At 44.7% G+C, this 11,982-nt stretch overlaps 1 pseudogene; it reads left to right on the top strand.

Annotated features, from left to right (window-relative positions):
- Window positions 1–10,026: 10,026 nt before the first annotated feature.
- Window positions 10,027–11,379, top strand: LOC115329902 (annotated as a pseudogene).
- The last annotated feature ends 603 nt before the right edge of the window (window positions 11,380–11,982 follow it).

The following is an 11,982-nucleotide window of genomic DNA, read 5'->3' on the forward strand; positions in this document are numbered from 1 at the left end:
CCATTACCAGCATTCATGGATCTCAGATCAAAGCATCCCAAGGCAACCGAATGATCACACGGAACGTTAGTTTTTTCAAAGATGCCTCCAGGATCAACCGAGTGCCACGCAGAGCAGAGACCGACCTAGATGACACTATGCCACCGTCCAGCACGGACAGTTGCATTTCAGCACCAGGGCCATCAGTGCCTGCAAGACGACAGAGCCCCCTTCATCGACGCTACCCCGTCAGAAACCGCAAGCCACCACGGCATCTTGCTGACTTTGCAACATAATCCCTTTTAAATTCTTTGTGAAGAAGAGTGAACTATTACAAAATGAAAGAACTCATCTCAGCAAGTGTTCAGCTGAACATCGACAGCACGTCATTTAATTAATTTTGTTTTGTTACTTTGCAACATTTTATTTGATGTATTAGATTCTCAATTTCATCTTTTCACAAGGAGGGTAACTGTAGTGTCCTTGATTTAGCGAAATCGACTATACGGGTTGGCAACAGTGGTGTATCAGAAATGGCGGATTAAACGAACGTAAATTACCACGCTGCAGTCCTCAATCCAAGCAATCCCTAAATACTCCAACACCACAACAAGGACGATTCCATGGGGAAAACTCAAGTGTTTGAGTGGTTTTCCCGTTTCAAGAATGGTGACATGTCAATTGATGACAAACCTCGTTCCGGTCGTCCTTCCACGGCACGAACACATGAAAACGTTGAAAAAATTCGTGCAATCATCAACGAAGATCGACGACGGACCATTGACGAAATTGTGGAGCTGTCGGGAGTGAGTTGGAGTTCATTGCAGCGAATTCTGACAGAAGATTTGGGAATGAAAAGGGTGGCTGCCAAATTCGTGCCACGACTGCTGACTGCTGAACAAAAGCAAGGTCGCGTGGAAGCATGCTGTGCTTTGAAAGAAGAGTCCCGAAGTGACCCAAACTTTTTTTCAAAAGTTATTACAGGTGACGAAACTTGGTGCTATGGTTACGATCCTGAATCAAAGCAACAATCAAGCCAGTGGAAGACTTCAGGTTCGCCTCGCCCCAAGAAAGCTCGTCAGGTGAAATCAAACATCAAAACAATGCTGATTAGTTGTTTCGATGTGAAAGGAGTCGTCCATTCAGAGTTTGTTCCGCAGGGTCAGACAGCTAACCAGGCTTTCTACTTGGAGGTTTTGAAAAGATTGCGCAACAGTGTGCGGCGGAAGCGGCCCGATTTGTGGAAGTCGGGTGACTGGTTTTTCCATCATGACAATGCCCCGGCTCACACTGCCTTGTCTGTACGACAATTCTTGACCAAAAATGGTATGACCCCTGTTCCTCACCCCCCACACTCACCCGACCTTGCCCCGTGTGACTTTTTTTTGTTTCCTAGAATAAAAAGAGAAATTAAAGGAAAGCGTTTTGCTGACGTTGCGGAGGTGAAGAAAAAAACGACGGAGGCGCTGTCAAGCATCACAAAAGATGAATTTAAACAATGTTTCGACACATGGATTAAAAGATTAGACAAGTGTATTAGTGCAAGTGGACAGTACTTTGAAGGAGATTAAACGTTTCTACTTGAAATGGGAATAAATAAGTGCAAAAAATTTTAGTTCGGTTTCTTTTGGGTCCCCCTAATGTATGTATATATATATATATATATATAAATATATACTGTAAAGTTATAAAGAAAAAAAGGACTGGGGAAATGAGACTAGACAAAGAAAACAAGAAAAAAACAGCTAGAAACAAAAATTAGAAAAAGAAAGAAGTTTAAAGAAATATTTAAAAGAGAAAGCAAGATTAAAAATTTTAGCGTTTAAGAAAACTAATTGAGGTATTGAAGTTTTGTGTCAGATAAGGCTACTGACTGTGCGCTAATGCAAACGTCTTCCCTGGCTTTGATGATTTGAGCCTCAAAGATCTCCCTGGCTCTCGGGTTGCGGTGTTGTTTGAGGATTCTGGTTTTAGCGAACCCAGGGGTGCATTCGCAGTCTCGGATATGTAGGGAGAGGTGTCCTGCCGGAAATGATTTTAGTGAAAGGGCGTGTTTACGCAGTCTGATATTGACATACCGGCGAGATTGGCTTACGTACACTTTGCCACAGGAGAACGAAATCTTGACCCTGTCAGGGTTCAAACCAAAAACAGTGAAGGCCAAAGCCCTACAGCTGTGTCATAGGCTAGATTTGACGCAATTGAGAAAGCAGATCACAGCTGCAAAAGGTGATCATCTGGAAATGTTTTTCTCAGCTAAAACCCACAAAGATGGCTGCCCCTTCCGCGTTATTGTCACTGAAAGAGGTTCTTGGCAGGGAATACTGTCTCGGTTTCTCTTGGGTCACCTGTCGAAACTCCAACTGAATGACTCTTTCTTGATATCAAATTGAGAAGCTGTTATACATTACGTGCAGCAAAATTCCACTACTCTACGCTTTTCATTTTCTCTCGACTTAAAAGATCTGTTTTATTCAGTCTCACACACGAAATTGTTCCCAGCAGTAAGTGAATATATCGAAGCAAATGGAGCGGTTTCTTTTCAAAATCAATGTAGCCTAGCGGTGGAGTCCTTTATAGAACTCCTGAGATTCTACCTTGCTTCCACGGTGGCTGCGTTCAACGGGAATGCTTACGTACAGAAAAAGGGAATCTGTATAGGATCCTGTGTAACCCCCGATTTATGCGAGATTTTTGTTTTTGTCCCAATGTGACCGGGACATCGCCACGAACCTGTCAAACAGCAAGGTTTCACGTGTCTTCAGGTATGTAGATGATTATTTAGTTCTGTTGAACGATATCAGCCTGGGCAAGGTGCTACGAGGGAGATCAACGACATACGCAGTACTTTTGTCGAAAGGGCTCAAGGATTGAAGTTCACAGACGAGTTGCCAAAAAACAACATGCTCCAATTCCTGGATTTGCAGCTTCTATTTCAAAGCAATTACACCTGTTGGATTTGGACCCATGGTCCAAAAAGGTTTCTATCATATGACGCGGCCCATTCTAAGTTAATTAAAAGAGAGATTGTAAAAAGCTGCCTGAACGCGTCCCTGAAGAAATATTATGAGCAATCAGCAAAGAGAAGCTTCGAGGCACAGGTGCAAAGGCTAGCTAGCTGACTCTGGGTATCCCAGTTCCATGGCCGTACCAACCGGGGGGAGGGGGGGGGTGGGGAGGGGGGGGGGGGCAAGCGGGGCGCTTGTTTCCCCCCCAGCTCTCAGAGTGGGGGGGCAAGGCATATGTTTTGCCCCCCCCCCCCCTGAAAGACGCCACTGGGCAGGGCAAACACTGGCCGGCGGCGCCCAAGAGATACCAGGGGCACCGCCCCCCGCTCCGAGGGAGGGGGGGGGGGGGGGGTCTGGTTTGCCCCCCTGCTCAAAAACAAGTTGGTACGCCACTGCCCAGTTTTATGGTGTTTTGTGTTGCTGAAAGTTTGGCAGCTTCTAACAGAACGACCTGTTTGGAAAAACCGGCCTGCTATAGTTTCCTACATCCACAGAATAACACACACAACTTGAGGGTAGCCTCCGGGTTCGGAGTCAATGCAGCTATATCTGTTCCGGACAAACTCAAGAGGCTGTGTCCCAAGGTTGATTCGGAGAAGCATCTACAAAACCAATGCAGTGTTCAGCACATACACAAGTATGTCACCTGCCGTATAGCGGTCGTCTACGAGATTCCGCTCTCCTGTGGCAAAGTGTACGTGGGCAATCTGGCCGGTGTGTCAACATCCGACTGCGTGAACACGCCCTTTTACTAAAATCATCTCTGGCAGGACACCTCTGCTTACATATCCGAGACTGCAAATGTACCTCTGAGTTTCCTAAAACCAGAATCCTCAAACAACACCAGAACCCGAGAGCTAGGGAGATCTTTGAGGCTCAATGACCGTCAAAGCCAGAGGGGACGCATGCATTAGCGCACCGTCAGTAGCCTTATCTGACAGACAACTTCAACGCCTCAATTTGTTTTCTTTTTTCATTATTCACATTAAAATTTCATTCACATTAAAAACGCCAGTTGATTGTAGCGCTTTGTCCTGTCTATCCTCTTCTTCTACTTGTCCGTGTCTTTTGCACTCTTGTCCTCCATAATGCGTTACCAACTAGCCCAGCAGTTAATTCTGATATAATTCATCTCAATCAACACTTTTAAAACTACAGTACTAATCACACGTGTCCATAACGCAGGAGCGCGCGCACCTTTCTCCGGCGAGCGCTAGACTGGTGGCATTCGCGGCAACTAGTGTGGTCACGCAGGAGGCTGCTCCCGTATTCTTCGCAAACGTTGATAGAAAACAAAAATGAAGCAGCACGATTTATAAACCCCATCAATTATTTATAGCTGGGCACCTGTATAGGTTTAGTTTTATGTTAAATGTGTCGTCGGCCTGTCGTCCCAATGTGGGCAGTGACTTCGAGGAGGTCGCAGCTCATAAACATAGTTACCTAGATTAAAATTAACTTCGCTTAGAAATATGGGACGGTGGAAGCTTGGAAACAAACTTCGCGAGTTCATTTGGGCTTTCATTTAAGCATGGTGCAGTAAAAATAAGGCTGAAACTAGTTCATTTTCGATTCGAATATATTCGAACAGAGCTACAATTCGCTTGGAATTTGCTTCGAACTCAAAGTTCACCTTTCGTGCGTGCCTTATCTTTACCATTTGAAAAAATGCCTCTTCTTTATGTTCCTAATAAGGGCCCGCTCACACTCTTGCGACCGAGTACGACTGAGAGAGACGAGATCTCTTAAAACTTCTTATATGTTTTTAGAATGAGGGAACACACTGGCATTGTGGCGCCATCTATGCGGTGACCCTGGAACTGCATTTCACAAGAGCGAAGGTTTTGCGGGATTTCCGAGGTCAAATGTGCGTAATACCCATAGAAAGGCTCATTTATAACATTGACAAAAGTTTTTCGAGCCAAGAAAAAAAGGATAATGCGCGAGAAATAAAAAAAAGATATGCCGGACCGCCGACTTTATACTGCTTCCTAATAGATGGCGCCAGTGTGTTCTCTGGTTTAAGAAGTTTTAAGGAACCCAGGTTTAAGGCCACGGTCCCACTGAATGTGGCAGTTTAGGTACTTTTGGGCAGGTCATTACTCATCTCCTTTTAAATACTCTTTTGTGGGGTTGATGTCATTCGAAAGGCAATGCAATCCTCTTTCATTTCATATTATGTATGTGTTGGTTTTTACTGTTTATGCGCATTTGTAGCGTTTCGAATATGATGGCGGGGACCCTCACTTGTTCCGCTAGTTCATGTTTTATGAACGATCCATTAAAGATAGCACGGTTCCAATATAGCAGTTTTGTTAAAATGATGTCGGAGCAGAATGTAACGATACACTTTTTTGGTATTTGCACTACTTTGTTTTTTTCATCCCTCCAAATATTGCTCTAAATTTGACATTTTTCAACACAAATATGTTTTTAATGACAAACGCTAGGGCAATGACATTAGCTATAGGTATAGTGCTTATAATTGGTAATATGCAGAAAAAAATTTATTGTTGTCCAAAATTGTTTTGTATAGATATTTTATATGAAACGTAGCACTTTTTTTCTGCTTCGGGTCATGGTACTTCAAATGCCGCTGAAGAAATAAATAAACTATTATAAAATCTTTTATAACATTTAGAGCTACAATGGTTGCCCAAGAGCTGGACGATGGCTTTTTTTTCATTTTCAAAGTCATAACGCTCCAGGAGCCCTTCAAACTTACCTGTTTTTGAAGCATATCTTTTTTGGACATCAAACAGATTTATTGGCGTCTAATAACATTTATTGTTTAGAATAGATATACATTGCGATGTATTAAATTTTCACAATTATCTTGTTTTTGGTTTCTTAATAGGTGTAGAGCTTAGCTAATTTTGAAAACAATTAAAAACTGTTTGGTTGTTTTGTTGCGCTACCTGGCGGATGGCAGACAAACTGCTGATTTCTTGTGTTCAAAAAATTTCCGAGGGCGGCGTTGGCGTCTGTATCATCATCAATCTCCGTGTCTTTTTACCTTCACATTTAAAATATATATTGGAAGATTTACTATCGATAAATGAATGGTTTAAGTACTGGGTCAGGTTAATAAATCTCAGACAAATAATTACACACGCGTAGCGTGATATAATGTGTTCATTATTCGATATGATTGAAATCAATACACAATAAAGACGAAGAGGAAAATAATACACCCGAGTTCACTTCATGCCTAGAATCACTAAATGAGCTTTAAAGTATCGGCACTCCGTTCCCCAAAATTGTTTTGGGCGCCGCCATTTTGGGTCTTGTTCAGAGCAGACGCAACTGCCGATCGTCATGATCCAAAAGTACGACTCCCTCAGCATTAGATGCGGTGCTGGGAAGCTGATGCAATATTGCAATGCTCTGTCGCGGGTTGTTTAAACATTTGTGGGGGACGGAAAATCGTTTCCTGTGGTTCTAGATAAAGCTTCTGGTAACTGGCAACCATGATTTTAAGCCACAATATGGCCAAGTGTCGTTACCCTGAACCGCAGCTAATTTACTGGCATAAGCGGGAACAATGAGGAAGAGGCAGGTGTCAAAAGGTAGTGGCTTGTGGAATCCACGGGGCTTACGTCATGGCTCCTCCAGGTATTACAAGCCTCTTGAACAAGAGCATGAATAGTGTCATTAATAGCATCCTCGATCATCCGCACCGGTGTGCACCGGTGCACTGAGTAGCGCCCCGTCGTCTTCGATCAAGTGCACCGGTGCGCACCGGACGTCCTCGATCAACGGAGCGCACCCTCCCGGTGCGGCTTTTCGTTGCCCCAACGCGCACCAAGAAAATCGACGGTGCGCCGGGGTGCAGTCCCATCAGGCATTGCGGCCTGGAGCGGGAATCGAGAAGATGGCGGGAGTAGCAGACGTGCAGTTTGTCGAGATGGCGACCTTACGAAAACGAGCACTCCTCGCAGCCATAGGCGTGCGCACATGGGGGGGCAGGGGGGGCGGCCGCCCCCTCTAATCATCTAGGGGGGAGGGGGGGGGGCGCAAAGTTGGCCCGACTCGAGGCGCGACGGCGCTGGTGGCATAGGCCTCCTGCGCTGAAGCTTTGAACAAACTGTAGCGCCCTCATTTTGGGTAGTACAAGCTCACCTGATTGAGCATAGCCCTACTTATGGCACGTTGGTCGAGCTTTTTCAATTCTATGTGGTGCTAAAGAGCGAAAAGACACCGTTGGACGCCAGAAATCGGCCAAACTCAACGTTGCAAGAGAATCGAAAAGGCCAAATTCATGACACCACCGCTAGCGCACGCGTCTCTTATCTCTGGGTGGTGACGTGACAACACGTGTGTCGCGCCGCTTTAATTTTTTCTTTCTTAGAGTGCCTTCATACACACGCGCGCTTTTGCTTGAGTGGTGACATCTCAGCCATTTTTCCGCCCAATCGTTTTTTTATGCATTTTGAAGTGCGCGCAATCCGGTGTCACTCAGCTCGAGCGCGTAGCTTTGGCTGATGCATAGACGCCATCTTACCGCCCAAGTCACGCACCGAGTGCGCGAGAGCGTCACGCGCTGGCACATTCCCGACAACAATGGATGTCTTCACCCTGAGACAGACAGACATCTAGGCACCCTATTCTTTCTTTTTGATGTCTACTTTGAAACGCATGAAACGGATAATGTACGCCAGATGTTCAACTGGTGCTAGTGTCTATGCGACTTCCGGGAGGCAAATTGAAGCAGACAGCAACCAGTCAACTTTTGCGGTGCTCCTGTGCATTCCCATGGGAAAACGCGCGTGCATTTTGTCTCTTCGCCGGAAAATAACATAAATAACTTTTATTATATCGGTTGTACCGGATAGTATGTAAAGTGTAATTGCTTTAATTGCAGCATTTTTCTTTGCCATTGAACGATGTTACGCTTCGCTATATTTCAGGCCCAAACCTCTGTTCCATGGCAGGTATGTAAAAACGAGCGACGATTCTGAGCTAACTAACGATCGAAAGGAATGTAGAGTGTGTTCAAGGTTCGCTAGCATTCTGGTGCCTGTTATATATTGCTAATATGCCCGTCCTTTCACTCTATGAATATGACTCCGTCGTGCATCTTTACGATCGGTTAAAGAACATTCGAATGTAAAAAAATAAAGCACGTGGGCTACGAAAGGTGTGTCTTTTTATTATTTGCTATGTCAGGCAGTTTTTATCGGGCACCTGTTCTCTGACTTTTCCCTATTTGTAAAGATTTGGAGTGTGTTGTTGATGATTTGAACCCAGAACATGCATCTTCGCACATATTTACGGGCAGAAAAAATAAAGCAGTACTTATTTATTGCAAATCGGACTATATTACGTGGCTTTCAATTTATTTTGATCGCCTGCATGCGCAAGGAGTTACTTATCTAGTGTCACTGCGTAGTTTTTGCCGTCTCTCTTGGTTTTCCACATGTCCTTCGTTCGTTTGACACGTATATCCCCATGGCGGAAAGCGCCGACGCCGTGTTCGCGCTAACAGTGTCCGGCAGTGCACACAAATACATGTACGAAACGGTTCTAGCACCGTTTTTCATGCCACGGATTTCAAATAAAAACGCCGTTACTGACCACTTATTTCGTCTGCGTGACTGAGAAATGTTCCAATGTGCCTAGTACGTACGAAATATTTGTGATATTTGCTCTTGTAATCGAGCGCAGCGAGAAAATGCACTCGCTTTTTCCCATAGAAAAGCATTACCGGAAGTCAATTTCCGACTGGTTGCTGTCTGCTTCAATTTGCAGCAGCACACTAGCGCCAGTTGAACCTCTAGCGTACATTATAACTCTATGCTCTTCGCTCACGCTCTCAGCGTCTTAGCTTTGACGGCTTTCAAATGTTTGTTCTGTCTTTGTATTTTCATCGTGACCTCGCGCTCCGCACCAGAGCAGGCACGCTTCTGCATGACAGTTTGAGACGCTAAATATGGTACTACCCAAAACAAGTCCTAACAAGTCCCATTCCCAGCACCCTCTGGGCAGCGCAGGAGGCCCATGGTTTCTTTTTCGACGGCATAAAACACCGACGCCAAAGTTCCCTCCCTCTAGTGCGCGCAAATAAAAAACAACCATAAAAATACGCCGCGATGCAGTCAGTCATCAAACAGTTCGCGACAAAATCGCGTAAAATTTTGCTTTAGACTTTTCACGATTGGTGAAATGTACTATATCTCCCACGTGCTACACATTTTTAGTATTCTGGTCATAAAATATTTTTACCACCACATAACATACCCATTAGTTTGTATAATGGTTGTTGAGCATGGCATAATGCGTGCGTGTTATCTTGTTGTTTCTATTACATGTTTCTATCAAGCGCCGGAAAGTAAGATTATCAACTGTACATTTGGATGCTCAGAAGAAAAAAAAATAGCATGTCATAGCGTCTATCTTCAATACTTATTAAATATTGTTACTTGTTGTTTCTAGTATTTTTAATCTGCGGTATATTCTCGTGCTTTTAAGCTTTGCTATTACGTTGTGTATTGGGTGGCGTTTTTCGTCCTCTGCATGAACGTTGCAGACGCCATATGACAGCTTTCGTCATGTGTAGGTGCACCCATGCGTTTGCCCTGTATGTATACTATATTTTCCATACTAGCAGAGCCACGTTGAGGCAATATTTTTAAATATTCTGTGCTGTTAGAGATGGCATATGTGTCGTATCTTTCTCTGGTTTAGAAAGAATGAAAATTCTTTGTATGCGCGTTGTGTCACTGACGCCTCAGCTGCACAGGGACTGCCTTTCTTCGCGGACGTTTCACAAGAAAGTGAAACCTACAGCTTAATAATATTTTGTATATGTTACAATTCAATATTGTTGAAATAAATGTTTCATAAACATATCTCGTCTCAGCACTACAATATGAGCGTAAGGACATCAGTGGGAGTGCGTTGATAAAAAGCAGCGGGGGGGGGGGGGGGGGGGGGGGAGGGGGAAGGGGAAGGGAGGCGGCGGGGGCGCTCTGGGGAAACCTCGCCCCCCCCCCCCTAATGAAAAATCCTGCGCACGCCTATGCTCGCAGCGGCACTCGATGAGTTCCTTAGCTCTTCGGACAGCGAGGACGACGAGTTTTTTACCATCGCCGCGATTACCGGTGATTGCTGCGGTGGCAAGGAGCGCCCGAAAGTCATGAACTTCGTGGAGAGCGTTGTGAGGCGCTTCGATAACACCGAGGTACGGCTATTATCTGGTGGTACTCTTTCTTAAACCAGTGATAATGGGCAAGATATATATATATATATATTTTTTTTTTTTTTTTTTTCAGTTCCGAAAGCATTTCCGGGTAGCCCGAGACGTGTGCTACAAAGTGATAGCTGACTATGAGAAGTCAGAGTTCTATCCTCGTGGCCATGGTCCCTACCCCCGGAAGACTGCTGAAGAACATGTACTTTCCTTCCTTTGGTGAGTAAGTTAGGTCGGAAGATTTCTCTCAATCTGAGCTTTGAATATGACAGGAAAAGTAAATTTTTTTTCAGGTTTGCTGGAAACAAACTAAGTGAGCGAGCCGTCGCAGTGATATTTGGCATGGCAGAAAGCACTCTTCATGACATCGTCGAGCGGGGGCAAGCTTCTTGGAAAGCATCAGTACCGACGTCATTCATTTTCCTATATCTGCACGAGCTAAGGTTGCAGCTAGTGCGAAATTCGAAAAGGTAAAGTTAGTTTTGCACCTGCTTGAAAAAGTACTGATCACAAATTAACTTCAGATTTCAGGCTTCCCTCGTGTTTTGGGCTGCGTGGATGGCACCTATGTGGACACCAGATGCCCTGCACATAAAATTCCATCCACGCATACGAACAGACACGATAAGAAGTCCTACAGCATGCAAGCAATTTGCGATTCTGATCGAAAGTTCCTAGATGTCTTTCTCGGGCACACGGGGAAAACACACGACGCACAGGCATTCAGGCGGTCCTTTGTCTTGGATGACTTGCCACAAATCTGTGAGGGTGACAAGTATCATATACTAGGAGATGCAGCGTACCCCCTAAGAGAGTACCTCCTAACTCCATTTAGGAACTACGGCAAACTCGTGCCGGACGAGGTGAACTACAACTTAAAGCTGAGCCAGACACGTGTCCGAATAGAAAATGTCTTTGGGCTACTGAAGGGACGCTTCAGCCAGTTTTTATACCTTGAGTTCTGGAGTGTCAACAAGGCCACACAGTTTATTTTTGCGTGTTGCGTCTTGCACAATTTCTGTATCGGCGCAGGAGACACAGATATAGATGGGAAAGAAGTAAAAAGTGCGAGCAAGGGTCGCAAGCCAGGCCCGGGCGACGCTTGGGCTAAAGAAAACCCCAAAAGGAAAAAGCTACTAAGACAACTGGGTGAAGAAAAGAGAAATAAAAATTGCATGCTACCTTCGCACAGTCCATTAACTTGTCAACGTTCCTGTGCACCACTATGTTGTAGGAAAGTGTGCGGCACCTGCCAACTTTTTTGTGCACTCTGTTGTTAGGAAACAACATAATAAAGTAATTATGCATTTGACCTGATCCTCTGTTCTGCAAAGCAATAGCATACATAGTTTCTACAGCCTCAGAAACCGACTAGAAAAATAACTCCATTAAATTTAATATTTATAAATACAAAAACGTAATGGAAGTCTGTCCATATAAAAGCACGTCTGGGCTGATAATCCTTACATCTACACGTCTACCATTAGGCTTCAAGATCTTCTTCAGGAGCCAGAAGACTGCGCAAAACCTCCAACTTCTCTTTGTGGCGACGTTCCCGCTGCTCTTCTCTGTGCATGTGTATCTTCCACATCATTTCACACACAGAGTTCACCTTCTGCTTGTTCATGGGTGGTGTATCTTTGGCATATTCTGGCTTAGTGCTATCCAAACTGCGTGAAGTGGCCGAGGATTTAAACTCGACTCGCCCAGGTCCTCTAAGAAGCTCCGCTTCCACACTGTCGTCAATGGACTTGATTTTTTGAAATTCCTCATCGCAGGGAACAGAAACAGGATTTGTACCTG

The sequence above is a fragment of the Ixodes scapularis genome, unplaced genomic scaffold (genome assembly GCF_016920785.2).
Source record: "Ixodes scapularis isolate PalLabHiFi unplaced genomic scaffold, ASM1692078v2 PGA_scaffold3__209_contigs__length_174095766, whole genome shotgun sequence".
Classification (NCBI taxonomy): domain Eukaryota; kingdom Metazoa; phylum Arthropoda; class Arachnida; order Ixodida; family Ixodidae; genus Ixodes; species Ixodes scapularis.